General features: G+C 36.1%; 1 protein-coding gene and 1 pseudogene across 5 annotated transcripts in view; both read right to left on the bottom strand.

Moving 5' to 3' along the window:
- PCSK5 (proprotein convertase subtilisin/kexin type 5) overlaps positions 1 to 19,836 on the bottom strand; it is a 396,723-nt gene that overhangs the window by 254,190 nt on the left and 122,697 nt on the right. The window lies entirely within an intron of this gene.
- Positions 784 to 901, bottom strand: LOC120598015 (uncharacterized; annotated as a pseudogene).

Raw genomic sequence — 19,836 nt, 5'->3', positions numbered from 1 at the left:
CTCTCTTCCTATCCTTATCTTAGGGATCAATAGGAACATCAAGGCAATAGAGAATCCCCATCAATGAAATATACTAATCATGATGATGGAACAAGGTCCTTTTTCTTGGCTCCGTAGCTAATACTCTAGATTTATCCCATCATGCCTTTTGGCTCATATTTTTGCTTTTAATGAATAGTTTTCCACGTGTTACTTGAGCTTGTTCTTATGAATTCAGATTGCCCGTTACTGTCTACAGCTGCTAGTGATATCACGATGCCTTTCCCTCCGCAATGGGTCTATTAAGAGCCCATAACCCTGTTCTTCAAGCTCCCTAACCCCTATAAGAGGTTGTGTTTAGTCTTTGAAACTTTGATCTACTAGTTTTTACCCCACGTAGTTAGAGCTTTGGGAACAGCCTGAACTTAATTTCCATCGCAAATGGAAGACAAATTGTCTCCCTTACCCTTTGACTATGAATAGACAGAAATTAGTCTTTCCTGCCAATTCATTTTAGGTTTGTTCTTAGTGATCTGGGAGTCAAGTGTTTTCTCTTAAAGTTCACAAATGTGGATCTGGAGGATCCAAGCCTTCCTTAGAACTGGAGGGTACAACACAATGCCCGTCTTCTCCATTGAAAAAATGTCTGCTTTACTGGGATAAGTGCTACCTACAATTCCAGAAAATAGGAATATAACACTTTTTAAAAAACTTTTTATTTTTTAGGTGAGGCAACCCTTGGTTGACCTCACAGATTACAAGGACCTTGTCAGTTTACAATCCCTTAATTTTTTTATTTTTTTACGCCTATAGACCTGGTCTTCCTAGGTGGTCTCCCATCCAAGAACTAGCCAGGCCTGACCCTGCTTAGCTTCCGAGATCAGAGGGAATCAGGCTTGTTCAGGGTGGCATGGCCCTAGACTAGAAAGAACATTTACTTTTTAAGTAAGCAATGAACTCTGTCAAGATGCTGTTGTCTTCTTCTTGAAATTATCAAAGCACCTCCCGAGAAATATTTTAGTTAATGATATTAGTCCTTTCCCCCATCCCTCTCTCTAGCATTCCCTTCTTCCTTTCTCAAATCCAGATAATTCACATTCTATGTCCTAAAGCTCTTCTAAGCAAGGGGCATACAAAATTGATAAATATGAGGCTGTGATGCTCACAACCTTGGTGGAGAAGATTCAGAGTAAAGGATTAACAAAACCTTTTCTCCTCATCATGAAAAAATTAGCTTGGTTTAACTTCCTAGTTCTGTTCCCCTTAATATCTGATAAAGATGGAATGTCAGCTACCAAGCAACATTGCTTATGGTAAAAATGAACACTGGTTGGTATGCTGCCATAAACTGGGAGGTCTGTGGCTGAGATTATAAATACATGGTGAGAAGTCTTGGCTTTGGGCTTCTGAAAGCAGACACTGGAAATTGAGCATACTCTTCCTTGTGTGGCCCTGGAGGCTATATTCATAGGCTATTGCAAGAAATATTGTTCTTAAGAGTGTGGGGCTTCTATGGCAAAATGCCTCTCACATCTACTCATGTTGCTCACTCTTGCACAACTGACATGTCACTTGGGTCGTGGTGGTGGGACAGGGAAAGAGCAGAAAATAGTCCTGGGACTGGTGAGCACTCTTGCTGAAGAAATTCAGCTGATGTTGTTTTCCTACTGGTACAATGTATTTCTATCTTTTAATTACACTTATGGTCCAATGAGTTCTAGGAGTTTAACTGACCCATTGAATCTAAAACCACTGAGAGGGATGTTCTAATATTTATGCAAATAATTACCAAGTAGTGAGGTACACGAGGTACATACTAGCCAAGGTTTATGTACAAAGTGTTATATAAGAATTTCTGCTCCAAGAGTTCTGGCCTAAGGTTAGTGTTTGCGAAATTGTGTGGTATGCAATCTAAAGAAATTTCCTCTTCGCACCTGAACTAATTTTCCTGTAATTTTGCATCATCATAATTAAAAGAAAATTTCATAATTAGAACTCACTAAAGCATGGAATATAAAATATATATTCAATGTATACGCTGAGAGACTGGAAAAAGATCTATAAAGATAATTAAAAGAATAATGACCTGTATCAAATTATAATTTTGATTTTTTATGGTCTCTTTCTATACATATTTCTTCTCTCCAAATGTATACTGAAAACTACCTCATACAAATAATTCTAAAGTGGTAAAAACAAGAAACTGGGATGCTAAAATGTACCCTATGTAGAAAATATTTCAACTTTACTTGTACTTCTGTATATAGATAAACTCCCTTTTATGACTATTATTATAATGACCTAATTAACTATAAATAATGAGACTACTTCCATGTCCTGGCCCATAATTAATTAACTTTCCTGAATCATTCATTCAGTAAATATTTGTTGAGTACCTACCACATGCTGAGGAATGTATTAGTCACTAAGGATTCAATAGTGAGAAAACTAAATATGTCATGATGTAGCTTCAAGGAACTCCACTAACCTGGAAATCCTGAATAACAGGCAATAATTCACAAGTCCATGTTCATTTAGCAGTAATCTGTTTTATGGCTCTACTTCTATTGGCTTTTGCAAAAATATTCGGGTAAAGATACCACTCAATACTATACACTGTAAAATAGGCAAAAAAATATCTGTTGTTTGCTCAAAATCAGTTAATGATTGACTTTTAGAGAAAAGTGACATTCTAAATTCTGACTTCAGTTTGTTTGAGACTCCTTCCAAATCAGCAACAAACTGTAAAAACACTTCTAAAGACATGAGCCTTAAATAGGTGACTCTTACATAATCCTATTTGTCTAAAATACAGGTAAATTGTGGTCACAGAATTCTGACCCAAGTGTTCCCTTGGTGTCCCTTCTGCAATACACTTTGAGATCTGAGAAGTGGGTGGCATTTGGTCCCAGGTTACCTGGGAGGAGGTCCTAAAGTAAACATAAGTAGCTCCAACACCTTATATTCATCAAGCTATCATCATTTTAGCCTAACTGCATCAAACAACTGCTAGCCCCCTGTCTACTGAGAGCTATTCCTGGTTCTCCTTGCAGAGTTCATCAGGGCCATTTTCTCAAACACTGAAAGGTCCTCAACATTATAGAAGTATGAAACCAACAATTAAGGAATGTTCCCTCCAAAATATGTAATTTATCATAATCCCTAATTATTTAGTCAACATTTTAGCACAGGCATATTTCATTCAGAAATAACATGAGATGGGTTTTTATTATGATGGTATTTGCATGAATTTATGAGCAGGGATTGGCAAACATTTTCTGTAATGGGCTAACTTGTAAATATTTTAGGCTTTACAGAGCCAGGTAAGTCCCCCCTCCCCCCGCCCTGTTTTTTGAAGCCTTTGAAAACATAAAAACCATTCTTAACTAGAGAGTCAATGGGGAGATTTGACCCAGAGTCTGTAGTTTGCCACCTTGTGGTTTCCAGGCATGAGAGGTAAATATAATCATAGCCACTATGTCTTCTTGGGAACCAAAAAAATACATGCTACCTTTTCCACCTCCACTTCCTATGATTTAATATTGATACTGAATGCTGTTCTTTATAAATGAATCAACTCAACAAATATAAATATCTACTAATATAATAATTTCCATCTGACAGAATGCTTAATACAATGTGCGATTTAGACATAAAGTCAATGCAGGTGGTATCACTTATTTATTTTTGCAAGGTAGTTTCACTAAGGTTCTCATATTTAATTTAATTTTATCTGTCCAATAATCTTGCACTACATGTACTTTTGTCCCTATGTTATAGGTAAGGAAACTGATATTCTTACGGGTTAAGTGACTTCACCAAGGTAAGGTGGCCAGTTTACTACAAAAGGACTCTTGACACTAAGTCCTAGTGTTTCTCCAACAGTAAATGGACAAACAAAAATCATGGAAGAACATTCATACATCCTCAACCACACACACATATTTAGCAGGGCCAGAACAAAGTAATGATGACTTGAGACCTTTCCTGAGAGAAACTCTCATAAGTGTACCTTTGAAGCTATCTGCATCACCGCCCACAGGTTCTTTTCAACAGTGTACCATAATTATTGGTTTCCTAACTAAGCAAATAAAAAGGATATTCGCCAATGATCCTACCACTAATGAAATTAATGCTGATTCAGTCATCCCTGTCCTTTTCAGTGCCAGAACTTTATGTCTCTGTGTAAACATAAAATGCAAACAAATACAAGGCAAATCAAGCAAATCAATTACTTAATGATCTTTCAAAAAAAAAAAAAACAAGATTTTTTACAATCGATGAAAATAATATTTTAGAATAGCTTCCATCACACTGAAAGCTGCTGTTGAGAGAGGACCCAGAAAAGCAGGATTTAGTGAAAATGGAACAAGGCTGGCAACGTGATGGTGGCCTTAAATGAAAATGATTTGTCAATGAAATGATTCCAAATGGCCCTTGGAAAAACCAATAAAGATTTTTACAAACTGAATCCATTTATGACTCTACTAAAATTCAAATTTCATAATATTACAGAAAAACTACAACTTTGAACATGATTCATTTTTGTTTGCTATAAAAATGGCTATAGCTGCATGTTCTGTTAGATAATAAACAACATGTATTTTCATCATTTTAGTTTTATTATTTAAAATAAAACATCATTTGCAGCGTTCATTACAATACTGGCCACAATTTAAGTAGATTTATTTCTAATGTTTTCTCCCACCAATACCCATTTATCCCAATAATGAGTCCCTCCCGCACTCTCCAAACCAGGAAGGTTGTGGATTAAGTAAGAGAATAAGGAACTTGCTTCCCTCTTTTGAGAAAGCAGAAGTAGTCACAGAGATTGAGTTACTGCCATGTCCACAACTGGCTTGCTACCTTGACCTTCAATGTGTATTCTATGCAAGTCCCTTTCCATACTTTTTTCTCAGTTCACTCGAATGCATAAAACTGTTTACACCAAAAACATCAAAGTGATATTTCTCCATGAGTACGATGTGATAATAGAAAATGTCAGGGCTTGAATTGCATGCTCAGCATCAGTAAGATTTCCCTTGAAGTATTCATGCAGTTTCCTAAGTCTAGGATACGGATCTTATTATTTCCTTAGTTGACAAATTACTTGCTTTGGCGAGGTGTGAGACCACACTTAGAGACACAGGGGCAGGCCATGGCTGGAAGCCATTATGTCTGGTTTTCTTTAATATTAAAGTTAGACAATGGGACAGAGAGAAACTCCTTTTTATACCCCAAGAGAAGTGTGTTCATAGAACAGAGGTATATTTAAGGACAGAGTCACATTCTTTCTTGATCTACTACCTGAACATCTTAAAATATGAAAGAAAATATGCATTAATGCTACTAAAGTTTTAACATTCAGATTGATTCATTTTTCCAGACTCTAAAAAAAAAACAAGACAAAAGTATACTGATAGTCAAAATTTTGTTAAAGCATTTATTTATAGTTTCTTCATTATCTTCCCTGTGGAATAGTTCCAGAAAGTGTGTAGTTATAGGTGATAATCTCAGAAATAGAAAATCCTTATGATAAAATTAACCAACATTCTCTCATGAGTGAGAATTTTCCAACTCGCCCTCATCCCCATTCCTTTTATTGACAGATTTTTTTTTTCAGGTTGCAGATCACTGAATCACCAAATTGTCTCAACATTCTGACTACTTTCCAGTTCCATGCCCATCACTGAGACAGCAAGGAAGGCAATCACAGGCCAGTTTAAATCATAATGAGGTAAGAAACTCTGTGAAGGGTGGAAAAGAGATTTAAATTGCTTCGTCAGAAGAGGCATTGTTGGGCTTTGTATGTGTCCCATAACCATCAGTCGATAGCTCAGACAATCATAAAACTGTGTCCTTTTCAAAGGGAGAAAAGCAAAATGACTTGGCAAACATTTTCTTTTCCTCTCTCTCTGCCACTTTAAAATGGAAGAATTCTGGATCCTTGCTGTTAACCAAATGGCATTTACAGTTCTCAGTTGGCATGGGGCAGCTGAAAATCTAAAACGAGGAATGCTTATTCCATTTCCATTTCCATGGAGACCAGTCACCAACTGGTGAAAACAAGGTAGATCAAATTTTGAACAAGAATGCTGAAATAATCACTGTTTTAAAACTTTTCACTTGCATCAGGATGGAGAGCATAGTGTAATCTCAGGAACACAAAGATGTCTGTGTGGAGAAGCAATTCACTACTGCTTTACTGTTGCAACTCTTTTCATAACCACAATAACTACTGTATTTACATGAGTTTGGGGGGTCATTCTTTGAAGGACAGATTGCTATAAATCCAATGAATAATCATATAGTAAAATATGAAAATTAAATGACTTTTTAAGAGATTTTTGTCAGGTAAACTTTGGAGTAATCAAGTAAACCTCAAAACGTCTTTCAAAATTTATGGTCATGGGTTCCTCTTCTATGTTCTCCTAGCAAATGCATGAGGAAAGAAATGTGATTTCCATTAAATAGGTGGACTATAATCAGTTTTCTTAAAGAAATATAGAAGGAGTACTCCATTTTTGAAATTCTACTATGAAAATCTGACTTTGAAAAGACCACTGAAATAACCATTACAGAGCAAAGGTCACCTCTGTGGCTCTTAGATAAATTTAACCTTTCCAAGAGAATTTCAGACTCATGCCCTCCTCTGTATCCCTGCCCCCTCATCCCGCCCAAATTCAGATACCATTTTCATCGTTTGAGTATTTAAAATATAAATGTTCTAAATTGGGTGGAAATCATTTCCTCCAGAAAAAAATAATGGGATGAAAAGTGTCAATGATTCATTTCACTTGCAGCTCTGTCACTAGGCATTCCTGATGACAAAATTTCTAAGTTAGCTCTAATACCATGAGTTATTATATAGGCTAGTAGGGCCTATAGTATCCTGAACATGCAGAATCCATTATCTGTAATTCTCATAGCAAATTTCAGGTAGCTATTTTGTCTCCATTTAATATACAGGAGACAATGAAGTCTCCCAATGGCAAAAAGAGTTACTCCAAGTTATTCCTACAATCATTTAACATATTTCCCCATATCATTCACAGTCATCTGGCTCAGAAACATTTCCCTATTTCTAGCTTATAACCACAATTCAAAAGTGTTACCATGTCTATTTCCCATCTCGTTAATCCTAATCTCCTGTTAGTAAAAGATAAATATGTGTAAATGTCTTGTTGCTATTTTTTGAGTATGCTCAACTCATTTATGATTATTATTTCTAATTTTTCAGCAAAGTTCTAAATCTGAAATTTCTCCTTAAGTTGGTCCAATTATTTCTGATTAGTTTCTTTCCAGCGTATGCTAAATATTTAAGAGGTTCAACCTTAATTTTTAAGATCAACATTATAGTTAATAAGTTGAAAACAATAATAAGAAAGATGTGTATATATTTATAATGAGATAGAGAGGAAGACTGATTTTCATTAGATTTCAAATCTCTCAAGGAATTTTCTCAGAAGTTTTACTAATCAGTAATGATATGTGCATGACTCATTTTCTCCTTTTCATCCTAAAATTACTTACCAAAAACTATTTTTTAAAGCTTATACTACTTGATTTACCTCCTCACTTCAAGAAAGGCAGCACATAATACCTGAAAAAAATATATATCCTAAATCAAAGGTTAATTAATTTATAATTTCCTTTCTGATGGCTAAGAATGAGAATCGGTTGATGTTAATGACAAGGCCCCGGGTAACTTGCAATATTTTCTTTCCATATAAATTGCACTCTGTTTTTCAGAGTCTAAATAGAAACTTCTTAGTTTTAGCTATGCAAAACACTGGCAACAAGTATTCAGCATAAAGGGAAGTTTTGTTTTCTCCTGTTCCTGAAACTGTTATACTTATTTATATTCATTTAAGACATCTAGAAACAAAAACAAATATGGCAATTAGGGAAATTTGACACAATAATTTGGAATGAGAACAAATTAAAATTCATTTACCATGTTTACTCTGACTGGATTTAGATTCTTCACCTATAAAATCTGAATATTTTGCATTTTGTGGCCTTTTTTTCTTTTCCTGGTTTTCTCAAGTAAAAAAGGGGCAATGATCTTGAAACTGAAGGGATGTTGTAATACTCAATTTCCAACTGGGTTAAATTAGTAATAATCATATGTACATCGAGATAATATATTTAACAATCTCGAAGCATGGTAGAATGATAACAATATAAGCACTTACTGAGTGCCTACTATTTAAGAGTCTCTAGTATGAATGAAGCATGCTACTTTAGATAGTTGTAAAAAAAGTCAGTTAAAATTAAGTGTAATGCAGTATGAGTTAAGTGATGAGGCTAAAAGACATTGGACATATTATAAATTCTTTGCATACATCTAAACAGTTTGGACTTGGCCATAAAGGGTTTGAAGATAGAGGAAAGACATTCAGATTTGAGTTTTAGATAAAGAAGAGGCTCTGTGTAAAATGAAGAAATGTCTGGCTTTTTCCCTTGACATAAAAGGAAAAAAAATGGTTAAGCAAGAAAACACTTTCTTTTCCAAAGCTTATCAGGAGCTCACTAATACCAAGATACCTTCAACCATCACTGACATTCTCTCAGTAATGATTATTCCCTTCAACTGATCATTTTCCAAGATCCAGGTCAAATGCTACTACTTTCAGAAGCCTTCCCTACAATTTCTGCCTACCTCCAGTGACTACTAATCTAAACCCTATTCCTATGGCCTGTAGCACTGGTTAAAAACAGCTTGTTTCGTTTTGTATAAACAGAACTTTTTATTTCGAATATAATTTTAGGAGAAATCTCACCATCTAAAATAGATTTCAAAACAGATTTTAATGTTGATATTTAAAAGGTGAGTGGTTTAGTTTAAGAAGAGGGAGCTGCACCCATTCCACACAGCCTCCTGAGTGAAACCTGTGCAACCTCTGAGATCCACCAGCAGACTTGAGGGTTCCATGAAGCACTTTTGGAAAACTAGTCTCCAAATCATATTCTGTCTAATGATTTCTTTTAATTATTGTACTGCATTAGTTAAGTGATGGATCAAACATTAAATTTCTATATACTGTAAGTTTATTACCAATTTGATTCTTAAATGCTATTCTCCTAGTAAGTATTCAAAGTCTTTTCTGAAGTAAACTATATTCCATAAAATAAGCACTAAACACTCACGAACCAACTACAATTATTTCCATCAGTTAAAACATGTCTATTGCTTATGAACACTATATGGTCATGCACTGCTTAATGGCAGGGATGAGGCCTGAGAAATGCACTGTTAGCCATTAGTTCGATGATGGGAACATCACAGAGTACACTTACACAAACCCAGATGGTACAGCCTATACACACCTAAGCTATGCAGTACAGCTTCTTGCTCTGGGGCTGCAAATCTGTACAGCATGTTACTATAGAAAACACAAGATTAAATCAAGTGCAATAGAAATGATGTAATTAAGAGACATAGTAAACACAATATATATGAGGTGGCTGCAGATGTAACACAGCATACTGGTTTATAGCAAAAACTTTTTTTATATAAGTAGAAAGAGTACACTCTAAAATGACAATAAAAAGTACAGCATAATGAATACATAAACCAGTAACATAGTCATATATTATCATTATCAAGTATTGTATGTGCTATATGATACCTGATAACGACACATATATCAAGTATCTCGTGTTATACGATATATGTATCATTATCAAGTATCGTATAGCACATACGACATCTGACTGGCAGTGCAGTTGGTTTATTTACACCAGCATCATCACAAATACATGAGTAATGCATTGTGCTATCACATTATGATGGCTATGACATCACGAGGCAATAGAAATTTATCAACTCCATTATAATCGATGGAACCACCATCATATGAGTAGTCTGTCATTGACTGAAATGTTATGTGGCACATGACTATATTCAAAAAAGAGCATTTGGTATCGTGCCCCAAATTAGAGTGTATTATGCGAAATAAAGAGCATGGTTTGGAAGCCAGATTCACTCTAATTAGCTTTGTGAACCTGCCTTAAATTTTACTTTCTTCCACTGGAAAGAGGGGGCACCAATGACATTTAATTTCAGGTTCTTTGCCATAACTGATTCAGTTAAGCAGAAAAGTGGCTTATTAAGAAGATATTGGCTACATATGACAAACTTACAGCTAACATCATATTCAAGGCTAAAAGCATTTTCAAGGCTAAAAGCATTTTCCTTAAGATCAGGAACAAGACAAGGATGCCCACTTTCACCACTCCTCTTCAGCATTGTATTGGAAGTCTTAGCCACAGCAGTAAGACAAGAAAGAGATATAAAAGTTATCCGAATTGCAAAGGAAAAAGTAAAACTCTTGTTATTCGCTGAGGACATGATACTATATATAGAGAACCCTAAAGATTCCACCAAAAACTGTTAGAACTGATCAGTGAATTCAGGCAAGTAGCAGGATACAAAATAAATATTCAGAAGTCTGTGGCATTTTTATACACCAATAATGAACTTCTGGAAAAAGAAATTAAAACAAGCCCATTTACAATTGCATTGAAAGCAATAAAATACCTGGGAATCAAATTAACCACGGAGACAAAAGACCTGTAATCAGAAAATTATAAGTCATTGAAAAAAGACATTGAAGAAGATACAAATAAATGGAAGCCTATACCGTGCTCATGGGTAGGAAGAATCAACATCATTAAAATGGCCATACCACCCAAAGCAATCTATAGATTCAATGTAATCCCTACCAAAATACCAATCAAATTTTTCAGAGAGCTAGAACAAACAATCCTAAAATTTATATAGAACCATAAAAGACCCTGAATAGCCATGGCAATCCTGAGACAGAAGAACAAGGTTGGAAGTACTGCACTACCTGATATCAAATTATAGTACAAGGCTACAGTAATCAAAACAACGTGTTACTGGCATAAAAACAGATATACTGATCAATGGAACAGAATAGAAAGCCCAGAAATAAATCCACACCTGTACACTCACTTAATATATGACAAAAGAGGCAAGAATATACAATGGGGTAAAGGCAGTCTCTTCAATAAATGGTGCTGGGAAAATTGGACAGATACATGCAAAAAAAGAAACTTGACAACCTTCTTACACCATATACAAGAATAGATTCAAAATGGATTAAAGACTTAAATGTAAGATCTGAAACCATAAAACTTCTAGAAGAAAACATAGGCAGTAAACTCTCTGAAAAATAATTTCTTTTTGGATATATCTCCCCAGGCAAGAGAAACAAAAGAAAAAAATAAACAAATGGGACTACATTAAACTAAAAATTTTTGTACAGCAAAGGAAACCAACAAAACAAAAAGTCAACCGACTGACTGAGAGAAGATATTCGCTAATGATACATCTGATAAGAGGTTAATATCCAAAATATATAAAGAACTCAGACAACTCAACAACAAAAAACAATCCAGTTAAAAAATGGGCAGAATACCTGAACAGATACTTCTCCAAAGAGGAAATACTGATGGCCAATAGACATGAAAAGATGCTCAGGGTCATTAATCATCAGAGAAATGCAAATTAAAACCACAATGAGATATCATCTGACACCTGTCAAAATGGCTATCATTAATAAATCAAAGAACAAATGTTGGTGAGGATGCAGAGAAAAGGGAACCCTCATACCTTGTTGGTAGGATTGCGAATTGGTACAGCTACTATGGAAAACAGTATGTAGGTTTCTCAAAAAATTAAAAATGGAAATACCTTTTGACCCAGCAATTGTACTTCTGAGTATTTATCCAAAGAAAACCAAAACTGTAATTTGGAAAGATCTATGTACTCCAATATTCACAGCAGCACAATTTACAATAGCCAGGATGTGGAAGCAACCTAAATGCCCATTAACAGGTGATTACATAAAGAAATTATGATTCATATATACAATGGAATATTATTCGGCCATTAAAAAAATGAAATCATACCACTTGCAAGGATGGACCTAGTGGTTGATATGCTGAGTGAAATAAGTCAGACAGAGAAAGATAAATACCATATGATTTCACTTATATGCAGAATCTAAGGAACAAAAAGAACAAACTAATCAAAAACAGACTCACAAATATAGATGACAATCTGTGATGGTCAGACGGTAGCAGGGTTGGGGGAGCTGGAAGAATGGGGTGAAGGGTTAAAGAAGTACAAATTAGTAGTTGATAGATGGTCATGGGGATGGGGAGCATGGCATAGGGAATGCAGTTAGCATTAATGTATTGGCTAGATGGAGAGGCAGAGGAGAGAAAGAGCAATTATATAAATTACATAAATGTCTAACCAATGTACAGATATTGGGAAGCTCAGGATTGCTGGGAGCATAGAACAAGCAAGGAGACTAAAGATGAAGAACATCTAGCTTCTCTTCAAGGAAAGGTCTGCTGAGGGGGAGAAGAACACATGCAAGTGAGTGAGCGCTTACCTGGTCTCTTCTGTCACTAGCCTGCACAAGTGCTACTGGTGTTTAGAATCTAGACCACATAACCTGTGTCCTAGACTAGAGCAAGGGAGGATGAGCAAGTTAATATCTAGCATTTTTGGCTGCCATTTGGAGAAGTCTTGATTCTTCTACAAGACTCCTAAGACAGAACATTTCTTGTATATAAATATTTCAGATACTGAGAGATCAAAACAATTACTTACTACCTATCTGATAAGAATTTTTACAAGACAAGTGAGAATCTACGTAAAAATCCTTTGTGAAGTCTAAACTTCTAGAAAAATTATTATTCTTAGTAGACGGTTCCTCTGTATTTGAGAAGGTAAGATTGATATGACTTGGAATGACTAAAGCCAGTCAAGGGAACAGGAACACTAGCTCTTTCTTCTCATTCTCTCATGAAAAACATATACTGACCCTGCTGAACTCTATTTGGACTTGGCTGAGTTTATAGCCGCCCAAGGCAAAAGCAGCCGAGGTTTCTTTGGGGGGCAAAGTTGTTCTCCACTCCACCGCCCAAATCATGTGCCAAGCTTCTCAAAGCTGCAGAACTACTCACAGGAAAACCAAATAAGTAGCTTGTGTGTATCGAGTTTTAAAAATTATTATAACCACATAGCAATAACTTTTCAAGTATGAACAACATGCAGTGTTTGTCCATGTATCAGTATGAGCATGCTTTTTACAGGGTATTGCTCGATTCTCTCAGTGTATAAAAGGATCATTCGATTTTATTTAACAACTTATCTAGCAGTTACTTGAACCTCCCTTCCCAATACACATTTTCCTGTTCCACTCCAAATCTATGTATGTTATATTCATATAGATTTCAGAAGCCTACACATCTTATAAGAAAAACATGTGAATTTAAGATGTGAGTACCATCATTAACAAAGTTTATTTACTCTCAGTACAAGAAGAAACAACAGCCTAATCAAAGTCAAGGAAAAACCATGACAGAAATGAAGAAGTTATGAGTATTCTGTTTCAACCAGGATGAATTAAACATGAGTTAGTGTCCCTTATAATTGAAATAAGTTTTACAGTGGGGATTCTAACACAAGCTTACAGAAACACAATGAGGAAATTAGATGATGATAAATGGAATCAACTAATAGAAAAATAGTACACATGATCATAAAATGTGAAAGAATATTCGTATAATTTGCAATGGCTTATCTGAATACCTTCTCGTATTTGCATTGGAGCTGCAAAGATTTCAAAAATACAAATGAACACACTCCTACTAATATAACAGCGAAATAAATGGGTCTTGCCCCTATATATCCATGTTGTAGAATGTGGTTCCACCATAATAATGCCACTAGTAATACTCCCCATAAGGGCTGAACAATTTGATACAAATTCAAGTTACAGAAGAATTAAGCACAGTTGCTGTGGCATCCCTATACTGGGAAGAACTACAGTCACAATAACAGGGGACTCTAGTGTACCATAAATGGTATGCTACTAAGGGCATATGATAAGGCAAATGTATGGCTATGAGTGGAGCTGCTTCTGAGGTTGTCCCTCACTTTGGGGACCCCTTTATCTTCCATTTGAATTCAATTTCAACAAAGAGAAATCCTCTAATTCTTTGATTTATTTTCCCATTCAAATCCCAGTTTTTTCTCAGATGCTCTTATTACCCAACCTCCCACAATATTCCTATGTGATGCATAGAATGGGTAGATAAAAGATTTAAAAAGCCAATCAACTGTTTTCATTTCAAATAGTTTGTTTTTTTTTTTTAAAGCATTAAAGGGACTTACTCTTTGAGGAAAAAAACACAAATTTTATGAAAGAGTCAGACATGCAATAAAATTAACATAAGTCGCAATTAAAACTATTGAATAATCTGAGTTCTAGTCAGATGACCTAGAATAAACTCTGTAAACAGGTGCCAAGACTGGGCAATTGCTACACACAAATGTGTGCTTTTTTCTCTGCATGATGACAACATCATGCTAGAGCCTATGGAAAGATCAAGGTAATAGGACAGTGGAAAAAGAAAAGGATCTGTGACAACCTGATACAGGGGCTGCTGGAGGGTTGGGAAGAAAATGAGAGTCTATATTTGGTAATTGGGACAGGGATGGGAGCGGGTATGATCCTGTAAGGTTAAACCTCAGGGGAGGAAAAACCAACCAAAAGCAAAAAGGTCGTACAAAATTTTTAGCAGTCAGCTAATCTTGGCCCAGGATGTCACCACAAGGTATTTTATCTGCAATTCATGCAAATTCAAATGCATTTACTAGCATATGTAAATTATATGCAGATGGTGTAGGGATATCTAAAAATAGGAAGAGGTAAACTCTTCTAACAAAGGTCAGTCTTTTCTAAAATTCATGAGATGGCAGCTTGTCATGATGAGGACACTTGGTAGAGGAAGCAGGGATTCAGGAGAATCTGCTGGAAAATTACAAGTAGTTAACTGCTCTTTTCAATTTCTTTGAGCTATTTTCAGTGTTCTATAGGTGAGAGAATTCACCATAATTCCCCAGCGCAGGATATAAGACTCCATACCCTTCTTAGGGTAGGAGTTTCTGATGCCCATACGCTCTCCTTGGGCACAGTCTTTTCCTCCTACAGAGAATCTTTCATTCACAGGCCACATTTCCTGATGATCATAATAAAACTTATACTCTCGAGGGTTGTCATTTAGCACAAAAACTTTGGGAAATAGTTTATATAATTCCAACTTAAAACAGTCCATATCTTCGTGTAGAGAAATGTGAAAACTACCTACCTGCCTTCTGAGAATTAGACTAAAACTTTATCTTATCACTTAATTATCATCACCCTTAATAACATTAATAACATCCATACCTGTGGCACTTTTACATAGTTTCTCAAAACATAATGACCACCTGATACTCATTCAAATTTAATTTAAAAAACATAAATAACCCTGTTAATATATATTAGTAGAACTGTTTGAGAACAGAGACCCAAGCTCCAGCTTTCACATGCCAACCTCTGATCAGACCACACCTGAAGCCTTCACTTATTTTTTTTTAAGACTATGTCTCTGCCTTCAAGTCTCTTCAAGTGAAGGTAGCTGGCTCCCTTGCTAGAGTAAGATCCAAAAATATACCCTCTAGTCTCATATGAGTAACCTTTGTTTATTTTCATAGAACAATATCATTGTGAAAATAGATCTATATAATCATTTTCTGTAATACATGGTGTTCATTTTTCATAGTCACATGTACATAAAGTGTTGGCAATCTTTGCAGACAAACCCTCTCTCTCGGGAGAAACAGGGCCATGAGCACCAGCACTTGCTAGAGCCAGGCTATAGAGTATCTATTGATCGTAGTGATGCACCATTCTGGTGACTACAGTTCTCTCATGGTAGTAAACTTACTGAAGCATATGCTTAATAGAAGAACTAATTTCTTATCTACCCGACCACAGATTATTTTAGCCAGGCAGGTAAATAATAGATGGTGTGGGAACAATGAGCTCAAATTCTGACTCTGCCACGTAGTGACATCAGGTACTTTACTTCACCTCTCTGGGCTTTCTCTTTGAATATGGGGTGTTGTGAACAGTAAATGAGACAACATGCAGATGTGCTCGTTTTAATCTGCTAACACTGCATTCAAATATAGTCAAATAGTAATCCCCATAGACTTAGATTTTTTGGGGTAGTTTGTTTAAGTTAAACAGGGATGTTGAAATACTCCTAGCATTAACTTCTCAAGGTCTTCATGCTCTAATTTTTAAATATTTCTGGATGCAAAGAAATACGAGAAAATATAAAGGTCAAAGTCTTCAGTTAAAGGAGAAGATTAAAAGGGAAAGATAAATAAATACACCTGTCTGGGAACCCTGCTCAAATGCTTAATCCATTATTTAAAAAGGATACTTATCTCTTTCCCTTACTGCAATTTCCATCTGCTTTAGAGGCCTCAGGAATTTGTGAGTTTGTTTTTTAAATAAGAAATTTAAATTGAAAAAACTATCAATTATTCATGGCAATAGAGTACTGGGTTAGCATAAATTATACCAAAACCTTACTTTAACCTATAGCATCAATCAGATCCTTTATCAAAACCGTTATTGAGAGCCCCAAGAGATTAAATCCCAAAATTTCTTGAGAATACCCTGAAATTGACAAAAGGAAGAATGAAGGAGTCTGAAAACTGCATTATCATAATCATAATCCCTGGAATAATTAATGCATTGCTTAATAAAAATGAGTGTTTACACTTCAGGTAAGAGGTGTATAGGAATCCTAGGTTAGGTGACTATTTTTCGTATTTATTCAGCTCTCATTAGAAAATAAACGGGCACTTAGACAAATCTTATGAATAGAAGTATCTTCTTTCTTTCTTTACTCTACCAAAGGTTCTAAGCTAAAGGACTAACATATCTGTGTCAGTCAAGGGCCAGTCGAGAAATATGGGGCTCCTTTATATTGGGTAAGGTGAGAAAATTTTTTTCGAGGAACTCATTCATATAAAGATGTGGGTGGCATTTGGGTAAACGAATAGAGAATAGAGCAGTGTTCCATACTAGCAACACTGGGAAACTCTTAGCTCTCAGGACCCTTGAGAAGGAAGTGGTTATTGATACCCACAAAGGATAGCTCGTAGGAGGTCTGCCTTAGGGTCACCTGACAGGAGTTAGGACCTTCAGGAATGTAGCTAATCCCCAGTGCCCCAGAAAGGAGTGAACATCGAATAAATACCTTTTCTACACTCTTCTGCATCCCACTGATCTGTCTGAGTCTGCCATTGGACAAACCCAATTGGAACCCAGAAGGCAAAGGAACCCATTAATGCAAGTCCCTAGAGATCAGCTTTCTGGAACACAGAGCAGGGTGGAAGGTTAAAAAAAAGATATGCAGCACAAGGGCCACTGTATACATACACACCATTTAATAAGTTACTAGTTTGGGACACATTTTGCTAATTCATTAAATGAGCCAATCAAGATTAATATTTGCATAATTATTGTTAAGAGCAAACATATTTTATATCCCAAACTAAACTGAAAATTCTCTTCTCAGTATCTGTTCTTGCCTCTCTATTCCCTACCTGGGTAAATGCAATCACATTTACACCATGAAAGACTTTATAAAAAGTTCACAGGTGCTGTAAAAACTCAATGGAGGGCAGCCAGCTCAGATGAGAGAGGGCGAGAGAAGGCATGACGGGGGAGCCAACAAGAGTTGAAGGGGGAGGAGGAAATATGCAGGTGCAGATGATGGAAGACTGAACAGTTATGGCATATTCAGGGAATTCTACAAGTCCTGTCAGGCTAATGAAGTGGAAGGAGGAGTGGACACACAGAACAGAGCAGACTTAATAATGATAGAGGAGTGGGGTCATGAAGGGTCTTGTATTTTTAACAAAATGTCAAGATATTAAAGGATTGTAATGTTCTTGTTTTGGTTCAGAAATATCACTCAGCAGGATGGGGTGAGACTGGAGACAGTGAAACCGTTCAGGAGATTTTATGAGGATTCAGGTGAGAGAAGGAGGGTAGACTAACAGAAGATTAGTGTGGAGGGATGGATGGAACGGGGGGGTGGGGGGGAGGCTATGTCCTTGGAGAGCTATTGCAGAGGAGGACTTAGATGGTGAGAGCTGTCAGGACTTAGTGACTAATAGCTGTTGAGGGGAAGGGAAAAGGTGGCTTCTGGTCTGAGAGAAGTCTTTTCCTGTTGTGCTACAACTTTCTGTGAGGTCCCAGCACCTGGATATTCTTCCCAGAACCTAGAAGGTGATCCAAATTGTTAGTTATTTCAACACACTGCATCATGAACCAATATGATAGAAATACATTTTCTAAAATATTCATTGCAAGTTCTTTCATGGACATAAAATCTATGGCTATATATGAAAAGTGTCATATATTTTCACAGCTGTCTGTTTTGTACATATTCAGCATCTAGTCTGTACATTTGGAGTCAACGTTACATAGATTCATTTAATAATCACTGATGTGGTAACTACTATGTAGTATGAATGTCATTTTGCAAAAGGATGAAAGGAAAAATTTTGAAAATATTTAGTAAACAAATCAGCCTCTGACAATGGCCTTACTTTTCTTTGGTAGGTTTTGTATGACCTACTTAGCTATAGGATAATTTTGTCTTAACATATATGGCTAAATCCTGTGTCTGAAGAAATAATGCTTCCACATTAACAAGCAGTAAGGTCATAGAGCTAAAAAGTCATAGATCTAAAGTGTGGTTTTTTCCCTCTAGTATGGAGTTAAAATATTTTTGTATAATCAGAAAACTGCCTACATTCACTGGCTTTGCTTTGGAACACTACCTCCTGACAACAGTCCTCATCTGCAAGAATAAGAGCACGCGCACACACACACACTTCAGTTTCTGCAACATTGCAAAATTCTTAAAACTAGAAATTATGTGTGAAAGGAGACTAAAGAGCCAGAAAAGAACATGCTTCCATCCACACTGGTTAAATCTTCTAAGAAACAAAGATAAGAAACAAAATGAAAAATCCATTTCTTTTAGAAAATGAGTCTTTAACCTGTGGGTTGGTCTATTTTGAAAAGGAATTAGATTCTGGGTCCACAAATCACACATTCAAAATACAATGCCATGGTCTCATCTCCCACTGAATATGTTGCTATGATGTTTGAGCAGAGGGATCATTTAACAAGAAGCATCCTCGGGAAGGGACAATCTAACTCAGACATTAATAAATAATTTATCAGAAATAGGACTAGTGGTATGAAATGCCAGAAGGCTGTTTCATTTATAGGGTGGCATTTTCTATTTTAAGCCTAGAACAATGCAGTCAGCTTTATTCAGCAAGCTAAAATGAATGGAGGCAAAGCTGAACGAGAGGACAAGCTGTATGGTCTCCTCTAATAATACTATTTCTTTAGCATCAGTTATTTAGGTCTAACATACTACTATCTGGGGACTTGAAAAAGAGACAAGAAAGGGATTTTTATAACTTTTGTACTTCACCCCAAAGCTTTGGGACTAGAAATGTAATCATGTAAGGCTAAGAGAAATGATTTGCATAAAGGTGTAAAGGTACATTCTCTCTCAGCACTAAAAACTCTCAGGCTTTGCACCTTACTAAGTCATCTCCCAACTCAACCTACTAGTTAGCAGCCTCTATTATTTCACCCCTCAAGAACTTAGCATCCTCCAAGAACTTAGCACGGTGCCATTCACAAAGTGGGGTATCAATGAACACCTGTTGAATGAATGAACAAATACAGCCAAGTATGAAATAACTCCAAATACACTCTGTAGCCTATTAGTCAGATAGTACAATGAGGAGGCACTTGTACTGCATATGCCTCAACTTCCTTATTCTGATAATGATTAGAAATCCCTCCCCTTCACTGTCTTACATCAAATTCAAGGACTCGTGCTCCATCCAGGGAGCTGGGGAAATGGAAT

Source organism: Pteropus medius, unplaced genomic scaffold (genome assembly GCF_902729225.1).
Source record: "Pteropus medius unplaced genomic scaffold, Ma_sr-lr_union100, whole genome shotgun sequence".
NCBI classification, from domain to species: domain Eukaryota; kingdom Metazoa; phylum Chordata; class Mammalia; order Chiroptera; family Pteropodidae; genus Pteropus; species Pteropus medius.
The sequence above is the reverse complement of the archived record's forward strand: the minus strand, read 5'-3'. Positions and strand labels throughout refer to the sequence as shown.